The sequence below is a fragment of the Onthophagus taurus genome, chromosome 8, assembly GCF_036711975.1.
Source record: "Onthophagus taurus isolate NC chromosome 8, IU_Otau_3.0, whole genome shotgun sequence".
Taxonomy (NCBI): Eukaryota; Metazoa; Arthropoda; class Insecta; order Coleoptera; family Scarabaeidae; genus Onthophagus; species Onthophagus taurus.
Window position 1 is genome coordinate 15975909 of NC_091973.1, and position 19710 is coordinate 15995618.

The 19710-nt window shown below is 34.2% G+C and overlaps 1 long non-coding RNA gene across 2 annotated transcripts; it reads right to left on the bottom strand.

The window, feature by feature from the left end:
* Window positions 1-8127: 8127 nt before the first annotated feature.
* LOC139431026 (uncharacterized) lies at window positions 8128-9109 on the bottom strand. Of its 2 annotated transcripts, none has more exons than XR_011641365.1 (3): window positions 9043-9109; window positions 8410-8467; window positions 8128-8353 (listed from the first exon to the last, which is right to left on the bottom strand). It is a non-coding gene; the product is annotated as an uncharacterized lncRNA (long non-coding RNA). The 2 variants fall into 2 exon arrangements; XR_011641366.1 differs by having other exon boundaries at window positions 8128-8361.
* Window positions 9110-19710: the final 10601 nt, after the last annotated feature.

Genomic DNA, 19710 nt, shown 5'->3' on the forward strand with positions numbered 1-19710 from the left:
TTTTTGTTTTATTTGAACACCCCGTTGTCTCGGGTAAGCACATTATTATTTTTGAAATTATAGTCGTGTGAATTGTCGATCACTCATTTGTTTTGTATATAATTTAGGGTGTTTAATGGTGATTGTAAACCATCAAGGGGAATAAGTTGACTTCAAGTTTGGAAAAGATCCTGTTATTGAAGAATCAAGTCGTGCCGTTCCGAAACGTGAAAGGATCGCCATTTTGGAGTCGTAATTATAGAAATTTATTTTATTTGATATTTGTTGTAAGGTTAGATTAGATTTAATGAATAATTATTTCGGCTCAAATTGAAACCAACCTCAGTCAATAATTACTAATACAAGATGTTTATTATTTTACATATTGATTTTTCTTGAAGTAATAAAAATTAGCCGTGGCAAACCCTTGACGAAGACAATACAAAAGTATTTTACAATTTTAAGAAAAAAAGTAATGTTAACAATTGGAAAAGTAATAAGGGGATCCTAGAGCAACAGGTAGATAGTAAACAACGACATTTTAATCGTTGTACGTCGAAAACCTAAGATGGAAGGGTATTTTACCCGAAAATGTGTTCTAAAAAACTGTTAATTCTTTCATTGTTGTAAAAATTATTTTATTTCTAATTTTATTGGATTAATGTAATGTGATTGGTTGTGAAACATAAAGAAACGATTGGCGTTATCGGTAGTGCTGCGAAAATATACTCACATCGAAACTTTAAAGGGATTTTTCGGTAAGTTATACACTTTTCCGCGCTTTTATCCAAATAAATAAATATATTCAATTCTAGCAACAGTGATTCTCCAACAAGCGCGCCACCACACAATGTCCTTCCTGTTCGAGTTTATTTAGACCAATTACTTCTCAATCGATGGATTGGGAGAAGAGGCCTAATTGACTAGACTGCAATATCATCAGATTTGACTCTGCCGGAGTTCTTCCTTTAAGTTTACACCACTGGATCAAATACTTCGGATGAACAAAAAATCAGAATTTGAGAAGTTCAGCGAATAATTCTTGATACCTTAGGGAATGGTTAGAAGAATTTAAATATCGTTTAGGAGCTGCCCAAGCTATATTTTTGGAACATTTAGCTTAATTTTTGATTTATTTATTTAAATTATTAATTTTATTTGTTATTATCATTAAAACGATTGCTATCATAGTCGATCATACTCCTTTAAAAATATCAGAAAAAATTTTAATCTTTAACTCGTTTCAAGAATTTTTTCGTAAACCGTTTATAATAATTTTATCGCATGAAACTTTCTGATTTTTGACATTAAACTATGTGACTTCTTTATAAATCACAATAATTGCTTAGTTTCCTAATCGCAGACAAACGTTAAGAGATAAAATGTCAATGACATTGCATAATCAGTTTAAGCAAAAAAAAAATGTTGGCTGCATTTTTGAAAAATTGAATTAAGAATTTCCAAATTCTGTATGTGCTTGAATCTATAGCAAATATGATAGGTCTAATAGGAAAATTATTTTTATGTAACTTGATAAGGGAATGAAGTAATGGAATTTTTGGGTTCATTGCTAAAATAAAGGATGCATTAATATTGTTGTCTTCTAGAAAAGTATTTATAAATAAAAAACACTTAAGTGTGTTGAAGAAAAATTATTTTATTATAATGCTGCGTTTTTATTAGCGTTTATCACAATGAGGGAATTAGTTTTAATTTTATTTTTTATCTTACGTAATATCTTGTTCTCTTCTTTCCAGTGTATGTTATGAGTGTTGTTGTGTGTGTTGTTTTACTTTTATTTTGAATACATTGTTCTTTTGTTTTAAGCATTGTTACGTTTTTATTTTTTTTTCTGTTCTTAGTGTTTCTTCTCAATAGACAGGTAGCAAAATTTGTTTTATATTTTTTTTTGTTTCAGCAGCAGAATTCGAGAATCCTTTGTCCTTACCTTTCCTTTTACCCATTAGATGTCGTTATTCCTTATTTCTTTAAAATTTTGTTTGCAAAATATCTATTAATAATCTTATTAATTTTTTTGGGGAGGGAGTTTTTTTTTGTTTGTTAATAAGGGATTTAGTTTTTAAATAAAAGACAGATGTTTAATACCTACAGTATTTATTTTGACTTTTACTTTTGGGAGTTGCGCGATAAGGTACATTTTTTTTGGAAATTCGAGTCGAGTATAAATTCGAACGGGTTTTGAAAACTCGGTCTCTTTGGTTTTGGTGACAATTCTCTCCGTCGGTGGTGAAGAAAAGCAACGACGAGTGTAAATCAGCGTAGATAGACATTTTGGAAAATTTGCGATTAAATTTTGACGTCTTGAGGCTAATCCGAAGTCATCGGAAATATCACTCCCGTTGAAAAGTCGCGGTTAAGTCTTTTCTATAACTCGACCCGGATATTTTAACCGGATTTAATATTTTTCACCATATTCCATAAATTTTGGGCGTAGACCTCGACCTCTTTTTTTTAATCGGTAATTACGATCCGTAGGTCTTTCTTTTGGGGGAAACATTTTTGTTAATGAAATTCTTGGTCCTAAAATTCTGAGCACATTTTAATAACTTCAATACCACTGGATATCCACTCCTTACCATACCATCTCGAAGGAAGCTGCTGAAGATCATCCAACTCATACCTTTTCGAAGTTGACTATGAAAATATAAAAAAAAAAAAAGAAGACAACTTAAGGTCAGATCAATAATTCGTTTTAAACTTTGAATTTTTTTTTATTCTACTTTATTGTCTGTTTACTGTTTCAATTATTAAGTTTGATAATTCAATTTTTTTTTGTACATTATAATAATACTTACCTAGTATAATTTAGAATCCTATTTTTTTTGTTTAAAAAAAAAAAAAAAAGAATAACATACAAACTAAATTTAGGATATATAATTTTGTTTTGTTTTGAATTTGCGAATCAATTGATTATAATTTATTTATTTTTTTTTTTTTTATTGTTTTGAAATTCAATTTTTTTTTTAATTTTAATCGATTTCTGAAACAAGTACTTGAGGTAGACAATCGGTGTCGCGGTCAATCAGGTGTTTCATTTTTTTTTTGGTTATCCAATTAAATCTTCTTAGTTTCATTTTTTTTTTTTTTTGATATTTATTTTTCGTTAGGTTGATATTTATTTCGATTTGATTTAACCTATATAATTTATTTTATTTTATTTGATTTTTTTTTGCAATATATACATATTATTTTGTTTACCTGCATCTATTGAGTTTCTTTATTTTCTCTCTATATCTTTGTGTTGTTAAATTTTCGTTATTGTATGAACTCTTGTTTCCAACACCACTTCACAATCAGTGCCCGTTGCGAATTAACGGATTGTGTGGCGCCTTAAATAAATCGAACCTTCCCTTCTCCAAACGAGTTTGCCGGGGAGTTCGCAACAAACTGGTTAAGTTTAACGATAACGTAAATTGTTTTGCGGGTTGTGTGTCGATCGGGTAACAATTTCAAAAATTGTCATAATTTTCATTTCGGGTGCGTTTTGGTTTACCTTTTTTTTTTAAGGCGTAACAAATTGGCGCCCAACGTGGGGCCATACAAAAAAGAATATAGTCATTTTTAAGGATAGGGAAAAGCTATTTTTTTTTTTTTTTTTGTAATCAATGGAGAGTAATTTAGATGTAGGACGATTAACCGCGGACGCGTTGAGATATGAGCTTAGAGTTAGGGGCGTTACTGAACAGTTGGCGCATGATGAAATGCGTCATTCATTGCGAAAATTTATTCGGTTAGAGAAAAACGCGAGCTTTACATTGCCAGAGTATCCGTTCACATTCGCACAGGACTCGAAAGCAATACGAGACGATCTAACGAAGGTAAAGGCTAAAATAGACGATTTTACGGGAATCGCGACATCTTCCGAATTTAAAAGGCTTAATACTTGGTTAAATTATTTGCTGGGGCGTGCTAATCGAACCTTACCTAAAGACGCGAATGAGATACAATTGAAAACGGAATTTATTTCTGAAATTGTCACATTATCATCGCGATTAGAATTGAAAGCTAGAGCTGCTTCTACACCTACTCGGGCCGCTGTAAATATTAGTACGGTTAATTTGAATGAGGACTCAAGTTCAACAGTATCTAGTGATACTTCTTCGGACGAGGGTGATGCTAATGGCGTGGTTGCTGGACCTTCAAAATTGATTTCTGTTGCTAAGTGGGGAATTTCTTTTGCTGGGGACGGTCGTTCTTCGTTAAATGCTTTTTTGGAGCGGGTAAACGAGTTAAGATTTGCAAGGGGCGTTTCAAAGTCGGTTCTTTTTGTTTCGGCTGTGGATTTATTTCGCGATCGAGCACTTATTTGGTATCGTGTGAATCGTGATAGTTACGCGTCGTGGGACCAATTAGTAGAGGGTTTAAAACTAGAATTTCAACCTATTGACTACGATGATAGATTATTTGATGAAATTAGACATCGAACACAGGGCCCTACAGAATCGATCGGAATCTATGTATCCGTGATGCAAAATCTATTCTCGCGATTAAATACCCGAATTCCGGAAAGTACGCGAATTAAAATAATGCTAAAGAATTTAACACCTGCATTTCAACGGCAATTATCATTGGTAGACGTGGCTTCGGTGGATCAATTATTGCAACTTGGACGGAAGTTAGAAGCTACCAAACTCTCCGTTGATAGCTATGCGCCTCCTGCCCGTGCTACCAAAACGCTTGAACCGGATTTAGCTTATGTACAAGTAGACGGGAGAGTCGGCTACTGAATCAAATAGAAACGAGACACGATTAAATTCATCGATTTGCTGGAATTGTCGAAAAACCGGACATAGGGCAAAAGATTGCAAAGCGCCGCGAAAGTTACATTGTTTTCGTTGTGGGGAACCCGGGGTAATAACTCGAAATTTTGTTAAGTGTTCGGGAAACGGGGTAGTGAGACGACGATAGGTCGGTGTCGATCTCAATCCTCAGGAAAGCCGATCGGAGTTATCTTAGATTTTATTTTTGCTTGTACTAACGGGGACGAACGTCCATATTCATTAGTTGATATCCTGAGAATAAAAATCGCGGGTTTGTTAGATTCTGGAGCCAGTAGAACTATCGCTGGTGAAATCGGTATTCGAATGTTGAGAAAATTAAAATTGCCAGTTAAGAAAATGGATACACGATGCACGGTTGCAAATAATGAGAGTTGTCTAGTTGAGGGCGCTGTAAGTGTTCCAATCACGGTCGAAGGTCGGAGTAAAATCGTAGAAATACTATTAATACCAGAAGTACGGCATACTTTGATATTGGGAGTGGATTTTTGGCGTAAAATGGGAGTAGTGCCTGACTTGAGACGCGGCGAGTGGACCTTTTCATGTGACCCTCCGAAAATATCGGTCGACGCGATTCAGGCTCAGGTTGAGCTTAGTATTAGTGATCAAAATAAATTATCGTTATTTCTGGATCGGGTTTTTGACGCGAATTCGGAACATAAATTAGGTCACACACATTTAGTAGAACATCATATCAAGGTAAATCCCGATGTTTTGCCTATTAAACAGAGGTTGATGGGCATCGTAGAAAAATCTGATAGTCCATGGGCGTCTCCAATTTTATTAGTACCCAAACGTGATGGGGGACATCGCTTTTGCGTAGATTTTAGACAACTAAATAAAGTTACCAGAGCGGATGCGTACCCGTTACCCCAAATATCGTGGACATTAGACAAACTTCGTGACGCGCGCTTTCTATCCTCTATTGACATTAAGTCAGCGTACTGGCAAATTCCTATGGCCGCCGAAAGTAAACAATACACCGCATTTACTGTGCCAAATCGCGGGCTTTTTCAATTCAATAGAATGCCTTTCGGGTTAACGAACGCTCCGGCTACGTGGCAGCGTTTTGTTGACAATGTATTGGGGAGTGATCTTGAACCTCATGTTTTTGTATACTTGGATGACATCATTATTGTCACGTCAACTATCGAGAAACATTTTGAAATTTTGGAGTTAGTTTGCGAACGTTTGCTTGGTGCGGGGCTCACTTTAAATCGTGAAAAATGCGTTTTCTTTCGAGACTCACTACGGTACTTGGGTTATGTTGTTGATCGAGACGGGTTGCATGTGGACCCCGAAAAGGTACGGTCGAAATTACAAATACCTGAACCTCGGAAGGTTTCAGACGTGCGTAGATTGGTAGGAATGGCTTCGTGGTATAGGCGTTTTATGCCGAATTTTTCGACTATCATATCACCTCTGACGTCATTGCTGAAAAAGAATAGCAAAGGTTTTAATTGGGACGATAAATGTGATAGGGCCTGGGGTACAATTAAAGAAAGGTTAATATCAGCACCGATTTTGACTAGACCCGACTTTAGCAAGGAGTTCACCATTCAAACTGATGCTTCTGATTTCGGAATCGGGGCGGTTTTAACACAACTGGATGATGGGGATAATGAGGTCGTTATTTGTTATCTGAGCAGATCGTTAACTACGCAAGAGCGAAAATTTTCTACAACAGAGAAGGAATGTCTGGCCGTATTATGGGCGATCGAGAAATTAAGGCCATATATTGAAGGTGGACATTTCACCGTTATCACAGATCACTATTCGCTGGTATGGTTGAATAATTTGAAGTCCCCTTCAGGGTGATTGGCCCGTTGGGCAATAAGACTCCAGCAATACAATTTTTCCATTAAGCATAGGAAAGGGAAAGAGCATGTTGTACCCGATGCTTTGTCTAGGGCGGTACCCGCGTTGGTTGATGAAATTGGACACGAGATTAAATTACAACCTTGGTATATTAAAATGTTGCGTTCGGTAAAATCACAGCCGGAAAAGTATCCGTTGTATCGCGTTGAAAACGAGAAATTATTTAAGTCCATACGTACTCAACATAACGCGCTTGAAAATCGTAATGACACGTGGAAATTAGTAGTACCAAAAGCTCAGAGAATCGAATTGTTAAAAAGATATCACGATTTACTGGAAACGGGTGGACACTTAGGCGTGGCAAAGACAATTTCGAGGATATCTCAACGGTATTACTGGCCGAAATTTAGAACCGATGTAATTCGCTACATTCGTTCGTGTGATACGTGTTAACGCACAAAGCCCGAGCAGAAAGCACCTGCAGGTCAAATCCAGAGTCATATAAATGCCATACGTCCGTGGCAAATGATAAGCGTTGATATTATAGGACCCTTACCGCGTAGTAATAAAGGCTTTTCTTACATTCTAGTCGTATTAGATGTTTTCAGCAAGTACCCGATTTGCTTTCCGTTACGAAAAGCAACGGCGTCGTCGGTTATTAAGAATTTAGAAGAGAACGTGTTTCTTACTTTTGGGGTGCCACAAACCATCATTGCAGATAATGGTGTTCAATTTCGGTCGCATCAATTCGAAAAATTAATGAAAGATTATCGTGTAAAGATTAAATTTACTCCTTTTTATCATCCTCAGGCCAATCCAACCGAAAGAGTAAATCGTACCATAAAAACTATGCTTACGGCGTATGTTAGTGATAACCACCGAAAGTGGGACGTTTTTCTACCTAAGGTTACCTGTGCCTTAAGAACTGCGAAGCACGCAGGAACGGGTTATTCCCCTTATTTTGTAAATCATGGGCGCGAAATGATTATTAAAGCATTTCATTATTAAAATTTTGTTTGCAAAATATCTATTAATAATTTTATAAATTTTTTTGGGGAGGGAGTTTTTTTTTGTTTGTTAATAAGGGATTTAGTTTTTAAATAAAAGACAGATGTTTAATACCTACAGTATTTATTTTGACTTTTACTTTTGGGAGTTGCGCGATAAGGTACATTTTTTTTGGAAATTCGAGTCGAGTATAAATTCGGACGGGGTTTTGAAAACTCGGTCTCTTTGGTTTTGGTGACAATTCTCTCCGTCGGTGGTGAAGAAAAGCAACGACGAGTGTAAATCAGTAGATAGACATTTTGGAAAATTTGCGATTAAATTTTGGCGTCTTGAGGCTAATCCGAAGTCATCGGAAATATCACTCCCGTTGAAAAGTCGCGGTTAAGTCTTTTCTATAACCCGACCCGGATATTTTAACCGGATTTAATATTTTTCACCATATTCCATAAATTTTGGGCGTAGACCTCGACCAACTGAGGTAAGAATTGCTTATTTCGGTTAATCATAATGGCGTACTTTTCCCATCCATATCACAACATTCTTATTATTTACTGATTAGCATAATTTCATTGATTAGATTTACCCTTTTCATTGAAAAAAAAAAAAAAAAAAAGAAAATCAACCGTTCACACTTACATCCGTTCATTCTTTTCATCCATTCCCTTAGCGAATTTTTTTTTTTTATCGGTAATTACGATCCGTAGGTCTTTCTCTTGGGGGAAACATTTTTGTTAATGAAATTCTTGGTCCTAAAATTCTGAGCACATTTTAATAACTTTAATACCACTGGATATCCACTCCTTACCATACCATCTCGAAGGAAGCTGCTGAAGATCATCCAACTCATACCTTTTCGAAGTTGACTATGAAAATATAAAAAAAAAAAAGAAGACAACTTAAGGTCAGATCAACAATTCGTTTTAAACTTTGAATTTTTTTTTATTCTACTTTATTGTCTGTTTACTGTTTACTGTTTACTTTCAATTATTAAGTTTGATAATTCAATTTTTTTTTGTACATTATAATAATACTTACCTAGTATAATTTAGGATCCTATTTTTTTAGTTTAAAAAAAAAAAAAAAAGAATAACATACAAACTAAATTTAGGATATATAATTTTGTTTTGTTTTGAATTTGCGAATCAATTGATTATAATTTATTTATTTTTTTTTTTTGTTATTATTTTGAAATTCAATTTTTTTTTTAATTTTAATCGATTTCTGAAACAAGTACTTGAGGTAGACAATCGGTGTCGCGGTCAATCAGGTGTTTCATTTTTTTTTTGGTTATCCAATTAAATCTTCTTAGTTTCATTTTTTTTTTTTTGATATTTATTTTTCGTTAGGTTGATATTTATTTCGATTTGATTTAACCTATATAATTTATTTTATTTTATTTGATTTTTTTTTTGCAATATATACATATTATTTTGCTTACCTGCATCTATTGAGTTTCTTTATTTTCTCTCTATATCTTTGTGTTGTTAAATTTTCGTTATTGTATGTCTTGTTTCCAACACCACTTCACAATCAGTGCCCGTTGCGAATTAACGGATTGTGTGGCGCCTTAAATAAATCGAACCTTCCCTTCTCCAAACGAGTTTGCCGGGGAGTTCGCAACAAACTGGTTAAGTTTAACGATAACGTAAATTGTTTTGCGGGTTGTGTGTCGATCGGGTAACAATTTCAAAAATTGTCATAATTTTCATTTCGGGTGCGTTTTGGTTTACCTTTTTTTTTAAGGCGTAACAGCATATCCATGAGGTCTTTTCTTAAGCTGTCTTCCTCCGGCAATCCATTAATGTTGTTTTCTAGTTTTATGGCAAGTGTAATCAGGTTAACTTGACTTGTTGGAATGGAGTACTTGTGTCCCTTATCGAGAAGGTCCTTTTTTATAAAATTGAGTATTGGAGAGGTTGGTTATTCGTGGGTGAAATTTGTGTTGGTATGTGCTGTGAATCTATTGTTTCCGTGGTGTTGTCTCGCTTTTCCCGTCTTAAAGATTTGATTTTTTTCATTTTTCTCTTCCACAAGGCATTTAATTCTGGTTTTTGTTTAGTTTTTATTTGATCTATTACCTCTTGCAATGCAATATAATGAAGTTTTTTGATTAAAGTATTATAAATAAAACTTTTGTTGATCTGGTTATGGCGTAAAAATCTTATTTGTGTGTTTGATAAATGTTGTGGTAATTTATATTTAGTATATTTTGGAATTAAATCTTCAGATTTGCAAGTTTTGTTGAATTTGATGTGCTGAAGTACTTGGTGCATTTTGAACGACATTCTTTTGTAGCTATGGATTAATTCAATAGTACCAAGATTATTAATTTGATCAATGTTAATAGTAAAATCCATTTTACCAGTAAATGTAAATAAGATTTGTTATTTAAGTTAAGTTGGGTGTAGCCACAGGGATCCCAAAATCACACCCAACTCCTTGCTACACTCTATCCTTGTTTTCCCAATTCTGCATTATTTTATTAATTTAAAGTCCAAATTTTATTACCCCATTTCCTTGCCTTAACGTTTAACGCCTGGAAATTGTTTCCTTTTTACGTCTCCAGACAAATTTTGTTGGTGTTGGTTTTGTTGGCGTATATTATATGATGAAAACTCATTATTTTTCATCTATTCTCTCATTTTTTCATTATTTTAATACTCGCAGAAATGATTTGTTTTCTTTCTGAACATCCTCTACATAAGTTGAAAATCAGTATTTTACTGAACTTCGCCTTTTCGTTCACCTTTTTATATGCATAAAATATAATTTGTAGAATGTATATAGGTGTAAGTGAACGAATAAAGTCATTTATTATTATTATTATATAGTTTTATATTCTGGTAAAACCTTATTTTTTTTTCTTTTCGGTTTTGTTAGAACTATATAAAATCTTTTCTTTTTCTTTGACGTTCATTTTCATTTACATCCTGTTTAGGATCTTTTTTTTTAAAGATTTACTAGGCCTAGAAAATTTGTCCTTAATTTGAATTTAACTTCATTAATTTCATTTGGTTTATCAATTTTATTTTGCTTTTTATATAGTTTGCGTGACTTTACGGTCATTGTATTTTGATTTTGTTTGTTGTTAGAAAGATTAAATCGCCAATTTTTTTTCCAAAATTTTTTTTTAGATGATTTTATGATTTTTTCATTTTGTTTCAGCTTGTGGACGAATTGCATGAATTTAAGATGGTCAATCATGGTGCAACTAAAATGGAGCCACTATGTTGACAGTAAATATTTTCTCTGATATTCAACGGAACTTCCTTCAGTAGGTCTACCAAATTAATTAGAAAAAAGGAAAGTTGATGCTGAACGTGACTTTCCACTGTCACATGTGGGTTAGTATCAGACCAACATAAATTTGTGTATTATTTCCACTATATGCTGCTGAGTTCAATGATTTCATATTTGTGATATGTTGTTAGGAACCAGTCTTTTTTGGCTGTGCTATGGGGAGGTAGACAAGTTTTCTACAACGAATAATTGCCACAGAGCTTTAGAATAATTCTTTGTAGAATGCATGTGTACGTGCAACCTGTGCATTTTGGGATTTCTTTTTGATAATTTGTTTTGTTAAAGTATCTAAAATGTAACTGTTCCTTATAACTCTGCTTATTTTCTGTGTATTGGGTATTATGTAACTGTTCACACAATTATTTTGAGTCATCCAAACTTCTGTGTAAGTAACATTTTTAAAATTATAACCAAGAACTCAAATATTAATAATATAAGTTTCACCCAATGTTTTGAATTTTGAGAATATCATGATGCTATCATGCTTAAGTCATAATGCTTAATGTCTATAATAATTGTTTTAAAAAGGACAGTAGTATAGAAACGCCGATTCTAGATAGGAAGTTGCTCCACAGCTCCACATCCGCTCCACATGACGTCATCAACCCAATGTAAAAGGATAGGGAAGGGTACCAACCTATGGCTGTGGAGAAAACAAAAATAGGTTGGTATTGGAAAAGTAACTAGATCTGGTGACTTTTAAAAAAAGTAACGCGCCACCTAGTGGCTGGTAGTGGAACTAAACCACTACCTACCAGGTAGACTGCTACTTTTTTAAAAAGTCACCAGATCTTGTTACCAACCTATTTTTTCCCTCAAGCGTTTGGTTGGCACCCCTCCCTATCCTTTTACATCGGGCGGATGACGTCACGGAGGAGCGGAGGAGCAACAACTTCCTGTCTAGAATCGGCGTTTCTGAAAGATGGCGCGTTGAACGCATAAAGGCGCGCCTCACAACTCTTGAATGCGCGTGCGCAGGAACTTGGGAATATTCCGGAAAATAATAATAACACAATTTAACACAATTTAATTCCCCCCCCCCCAATCAACCCAATAAAAGTATTAATAAACATTTTTATAATAATAAACATTACATAATAAATAGTTACAAAAAAATAATAAAAACCTTAATGTTATGGTACTTTTTTTACAAATTCAATTATATGAGCGGGCTTCGGTTTACCACCATCCTTTATTATTATACACGATACATTGATCTTGTAACTCCAAAAAATTTCTTGATCGGTAGGTAAAAAAGAAACGTTGAGAAGCAAGCCCGCTTCTAACTCCACCACAACGGAAGGTGACGACCATGCGCAGCTCGTAAGACGTTTTCCATTAACAATAAATATGGTAAAAGGGGTAAATCCAACTCAACTTCGAATAAATTTTTTCTTTGGTTTAAACTCACAAAGACTGAAAAAAAAAAACACAGAGACGACTATGAGACATTGCGCGCGGTTTACGTTTGACGGGTAAATCCAACTCAACTTCGAATAAATTTTTTCTTTGGTTTAAACTCACAGAGACCGAAAAAAAGAAAAACACAGAGACGACTACGAGACATTGCGCGCGGTTTACGTTTGACACGTTCGGTTTCTAAAGTAAAACTGATTATGAGTTACGCGATACAATGCTTTCCTCGCCGGGGCGGAAGTGTTAACTTACGACAATCGGCGCGGCGCATCACCAAGTAAAGTGCAATGCACCTCGCCGGCGGGAGTGTCAAGTTACAATCAATGCTGAGCAATGGAATAATTGACCTAAATGAAATGCTATACATATATATAATTAATATTAAGAAAGTAAAAAAAAATAATACAAATTATAAAATTTTTTAATGCGTTTTCATTAACAAAAATGATGTAAGTGAAAAAAAAATACATTTAAATAAAAGAAGGAAATGGTTTAAATAATACAATTTAATTTTCCCAATTAACCCAATTTAAATATATTGAAACATTTTAAAATACAATCTTGAAAGTTTATACACAATTAAATATATACAAAATTTAACAATCGGTAAAATTAACAAATATAGTATTTGCATTACGATACACATGCCAATAGTTATAATTGTAATAACAATCGTTAATATATTCAAAATCATTAACATTAATATGGTCGTCAATAATTAATTTAGCTGATTCATTATCAGGAAAGTATCCGTTAACTTTTAGGAAATCTTTAAATTTTCGATGATCTTCAAAGTCTTCATCACTACCAACATACAGAATATCACCCTTGCGATAAACCCTCCATATGTTATTTTCAAATTCACAAAATTGTACAAATTACGAATCATTTATTTTATCACCATCGATGTCTCGTATGTCTACAAGTACCAAATCGAGCTGGGTAATTTCTTCTGGGAAATCGGTATTTAAACACTGCTTCAGTTTAAGCCGAAAGTCAGTCCAAGACATTATGACCACGATGTGAACACTTCGATTTTCAAAAGGTAACTGAGGCACATATGATTTAAATTTACAATTAAACATAATTTTTTAAAAGTCAACTAAATAACAGCAGAATTTAACTTACAACTAAAATGGATTTACATCAAAAATTTAAATAATAAAAAGGATTTCGATGGAGTAACGTTAACAAATACCTTAGTGGCCGAATTGAACTTACAACATAAAGGGAATAGAAAATTACATTTAAACGCGATTCGCAATTCAACCATCGAAATCCTTTTTTTACAATTATATAATCAAAAAATATAAACTATTTATGATAATGGAGTGTTGATACGATAGTGACCCCACGCTAATGTACTCACCCCATCATCATTAATATAACGTTTCGAATCACGTGATGAAAGAGCCAATTTATTTTTAGCATGGTATATATGCTGTGCTTTTGACTTCTGAACAAGTATTGTTTCATGTAAATATCTCTTTTTGACGTTAAACATTCCAAATAATGTTCAAAGGTAATTTTGCGTTTAACCACAGCCTTCTTTACACCTTTAGCCTTTTTAGTGATACGGCCGGAACAGACCCTATTAGCGTACAATTTAGAACGTAAACCAATAAATTCTGACATGATTCTACCTGAATTTTCATCTTTCATCAACCCCAATACCGCTTTATTTTGTAGTGGGATGCTAAACTCATTATCCGGAAGATAATTTGACGTATCGAAGCGTTCTAAATTATCTTTTACGAATGCATACACATCATCTGTGGTAATGGACACAGTGAAGCTGTCGGTATCCATGTAGCACAATTGAATTTCAGAACCAAATTTAGGTTTCAAAAAATCATAATAAAATTGGTACATAAGTAATTTAGAAATTTCCAAAACTGCAAACCCTACATATAAGGGTTTATCGTAAACCACATGCAGATGTTCCATTTGAATAGCCGAAAATGTTTCCGTAAAAATTTTTATATTTTTAAAATTTAATTTAGCAATTAGACTACGTGCCCCTAATTTTGGTCTACCCGTTCTCTTACGTATATCTTCCCAACTTGTCACTAACCTCACATCGACCCTTTTATCTACATTTTCCATAGTTTTACCGAAAACCGCATTATTCATTAATTTAAAAAAGTCCTTTTCAAAACTATTCTTAGCAGTTTGACGTAAATGTGTGTTAACGTCGATGTAAGGTTTAAGCCAAGCTGATTGTTTAAAAGATAAAATACGATTAATTTTTCTAACTATAAGACCGTGAGCGACGGCATGGTTTAAATTTCTATAATGAATTACATAATTTTTCTTATTAAATAAATTTGGAATAAGTCTTTTATCGCTTACGCTTTTAGAGTTTGGCGGGCATATATTTTCGGCTAGAAATGGTAGGTCGTTATGCAAATCGTGTAATTCGCGCGGATATTCAATATCAACGTCCAATATATACCCGTAATCTGAGGTATCGGATACGTTTCTAAATTCGAAACTTCCAATTTGGGCCGCATCCAACCAAACAAACTCATTAACGGGCATATATTGAGACATTGCCCATCCATAGAGGTTATTTGCATCCCAATACATTAAATAATTTGAAGGTAAATCGGTGTTGAAAGTACCATCGGCCATATATTTATTATTTCCCTTAGCGTGACGATGACCGCAAAACGAGATGCCCCCGCGAATTCCCTTTTTAATGAAATGTACCTGATCTATATCTGTTAAAAGTTCGAGTTTGATCTGCGTGAACTTAAGCATAGCATCCCAAGATAAACCTGGCGCTGTATAATAATGGGCAGGGTCTAACCCATAAGTACTAAAACAAACCTCTCGAAACTTTTCAAAGATGTCTGCAAGTAAAAGTACATCGGTCTTTAGATATAGATCTGAATACTCACGTAAATTTTGACACCCGAATGTACGCCAAACGGTTTGCGCATGATTGTATTCATCTTCACTTATACCATCGAAGCTCAGCTTATTCATAAAAGCATCTTTAGAGGGGAATGATGTTTCACCCAATCTATCAATAGAATCAATATACTGATAAGGAAAAATACCCTTTCTTGTTAACAATTTAAACTGTTCGTGACGTATGAAAAATTTTTTAACGTGGATAAAGTCATCGTCCACAAGATTGCTGGCGAGCGAATCGAGAGAGGATGCCATGAACCTAAATGAATCTACAAAGCGCATTTTCATGTAGACGTTTTCAAAATCATTTTTGTGCTGTTTTTTAACGCGATCAACTAAAACGTTTTTACTAAAGCTAATGTATTTTTCCTTGTTGTTGGGTAAAACATCGATACCACCCTCCGAATCGATATCAGCTAATTCCTTTACGAATAAGTGTGAATCATACCCGCTAAAATTGTGAAGAAATATCGGAATGAAATTAGGGAGTTTGAAATTAAGGTTACACGTTGAATGTGCGGCACCTCTAAATCTGCCGGTAATATGACAATGGTCGTGAACCTTATTCTGATTAAAACCATCAAACGGTGACTTACAAATATGGCATAACGAAGCCGAATTAAATTTCAATTCCTCTTCAGCGGTTAGAGGTAGCATTGGTTTAATACATTTTAAATATTCGTTGTAAATAAATTTAACGTCCTCGATTAATTTTGAAACAAAAACTTTACCACAATCGAGGCCCGTATACGTTTCGAATTTATAATATTTAACATCGGATGTTGAAACGATATAATAAGCAAAGCTATACGGCATGTGTATATCTACCGCTTCGGTAAAAGATGTTGAAGTACTAGGTTCGCAAAACTCTACCGGCTTTAAAATCGATTCAAAATCCGCATATATAACAAAGGGAACGTTTTGAGTATTTTTATAATTATTAAATTGTAAAATATTTTCAGGCGTATACGAACCTAGAAAGTTTGGCCTTGAGCGCACATTTTTCGATGGTGAAATGGTTTTAATATGATTACAATCATGCAGTTGATGATCGTTTAACAACTTTTGTGTGGAAAAGCGTGTTAAACAACCATCGCAAAGGTGTACAGAATGACCGTGGTTGTATACTTGTTTAGAAATCAAACGTGATAGATTTACAATTAAAACGTAATGTCCGTGTCCATTTTCATATAAATAAAGTAAATTTATATGGGTATCCCGTCGATTTTTTGTAAAATAAATTGGCCCTTCCACCACGTATTCTTTGGATGATTTAACTAGTTCATAAATATTTATACTTAAATTATTTAATTGTTCAATTTTAGGAATGTCTTTTAAATGCACGGGAAAGTTTATATCTTTTAAATTTAATACGGTTGAAAAGTGCGGGTACGATGATATTAAGTTTCTATTACTTTCAACCGGTCGCAGATGAGATACGAGACTCCAAGCTAAACAAGCGTTGTCATCGTAGTTTTTGATGTTGATGCACGCTTTCTTGGTAGCGATTGATTCAGGAAGCGGGATGTACGACGAGCCGGGTATAGGTTGGAATTTGTTGATGTTTAGAAGAAGGTATGAAATAGAGAAGAAGGCCCAACCGGACCCCCTTTCCTGAAACTCTTCAGCTTGATGGTTAATACTTGCCACCATCTCATCATAAGTTTCAATAAAATCGGCGAATTGTGTAATTACTTCGAATTTGGTATTAAAATTCTTTTCGGACGCGGTAACGGTCTCATCTCCATTTTCATTAATTGTTGTTTTAATAAAAATGGATAAAAGCTCGAGTTGCACCTTCACCGAGCCGTTCAGGTTCATGTAAGATGTGATAATATTTCCGACAGTATTTCGGGAACGCGCAAGATATGTGGAGATATCATCATCATCATCATCACGATCTCCGGATATTTTATAAGACGCAACTCGATCTTTGTAACAAGTTGCAATCTTCTCAACACCTTTCTCAACCTCTATCGTATGATTCATCGTGAGATGTGACTCCAAAGCCATATGATTTGTGAAAGAAATTCCACACAAATCGCATAGCTTTGATCTATTATCACCTGATAGCGGTTGAGGAAGGTGTTTAGAAGGTTGCAAAATTGACCTTACAGCCGACGTCGATGATGTAGATGGTGGCACATCGATGGTGGGTTTCGCTTTCGAACAATTTGCCATTGCAGGAGGTGGCGCTTGGCGTTGAGGACCAACTTCTAAACCATTATCACCCGATAGCGATTGAGGAAGACGTTTAGAAGGTTGCAAAATTGACCTCACCGCCGATGATGTAGATGGTGGTACATCGATGGTGGATTTCACTTTCGAATAATTTGCCATTGCTGGAGGTGGCGCTTGACGCTGAGGACCAACTTCTAAACCATGCACTAATCTTTTATGTCTTTGAAAACTATCGAATCTCGAAAAAGATTTATCGCATAAAGAACACTCGTTCTTAACGTTATTAGTATGCGAAAGTCGCGTGTGCCGATCGAGGTTCCTTTTGGCAGTGAACGACTTTTGACACTTATCGCACGCGAACATCTTTAAAGAGATTTGAAATTGACAGTGTCAAATATAAACTTTAACGAGAGCAACCGCTTATTAAAACTGCTGATGTTGCGAGTACCACAGATGACTGTGAAGTAAAAAGTTTCTAGAAATAATAGGTATTTATATTAGATAAAAATGCAAACTAAGCAGTTTTTATTAAATCGTCGAGGTTCAGTAAAGTTCAATGCACCACGTCAGTGGAAGTGTTAAATTACATTGTGGTTACAATAATGCTGAGCAATAGAATTATTGGTGTAAATGAAATACGGATAAATAGAAATTTAAAACGCTAATTAATTATAAGGATGTAATAAATTAAAAGTTTTTAAATAAATAATAGGATTTATTAATATTTAAGTTGACAATAATGTAAAGTAAATATACGTTTTACTTAGAAAAAAACATTTAAACCTAAACGATATTGTCTTTCGGTATCCAACTGTTATGGGATGAATCGAATCCTAACCACTTAACGAACACTTGATTCTTTCTTCTGTTTAACACTTTTTCAACAAGATACACATCAGGTTGTTTGGATCTTTGAAGTTCGAATTCATAAAAAGCTCCTTTAATAGGTTGTCCACTCATATCTTCTAATAAATAAGAAATTGGATTCGTAATTTGTGTTTTAACTATTTTAAATAACTCAGTGGTCCAGTTGGGTAAATATCCCTTATCGAAGACATGCTTATGCTTGCTAATGCGAACTACATCTCCAACATTAAAGTTTCCCTTACCGGCAATTTTAATATGATTGTACACCGTATTGAGAAGTTTATTTTCTACAGATTTCGAATTTATTTGAGATGGTTTCATTTTCGTGGTTGAATGCTTTGAATTATTATATTGAGTTGTAATAGCATCCAATAAGTGTAACCATTTATGATTTCCGTAAAGACTAAACATTTTATACAACTTTTGTTTTATGGTTCTAATTACGCGTTCAGCTATTGCAGCCTTCATTACGCTATACGTTGAATAATGATTAATTTTAAATTCCATCATCAACTTTTTGAAGTGTGTATTGTAAAATTCCTTTCCCTGATCAGTTTGTAGATTTTTAGGTACACGACCTTCAGAGAGAATTGAACGTAACGCGTGTATTACATCTGTTGAGGATTTATTTTTTAACGACCGCATCCAGAGATACTTTGAAAAACAATCGATAACCACTAAGATGTATTTATGTCCAACATTGATTTTACCAAATTCAATCATTTCAATAAGATCAGCTTGCCATAAATCATCGATCCCCTTCAATATAGTTCTGCGTCTAGGAAATAAACGTCTAGCGGGACGATGAAGTTCTTCAACTATAGTTTGTTTCGCTTTCGATACCTGCATTCTTACGCTCATGGATTAGGTCCAACTTTTTTTTCTCCAATATATCTAGTCGTGAATTTATAGTGCTTTCCATATCAAGTAGACGATCTGCAACACCCTGTATCCCATTTCGTAGATTTGTTGTGAGTATATCAAATGCATTTAAATTAGTGTTGAATGATTTTGTTAGAGTTGTAATTTGCTGACCATTTAATAGGATTTCCGCGTTAATTTTTTTAATGTCGCGTAAGAGTGTAGAGTTTTTAATATCAATTTTTGTTGACACCTGATGTATACGTTTACTATGATCTCCAATAATTCTTTGAACGTCCGCTATTATGACCTTAATTTCGTTTAAGATTGTAGCTTTCAATGTTTCACATATTTCGTCTACATAAATTTTTATCGCACAATCATTTTCATACGTCGGTTGTTGAACGTTAGATAGTTTACGCCCCTGGATATCATAATCTCCATCTACGGTTAAAGGGAATCCAATATGGCGTTGAGATGTAGTTAAATTCTCATCATTCAATACTTTATTCCGCGCAGAACGTAATGTACGACCAAACTTATCAATGCTCACACCACTCAC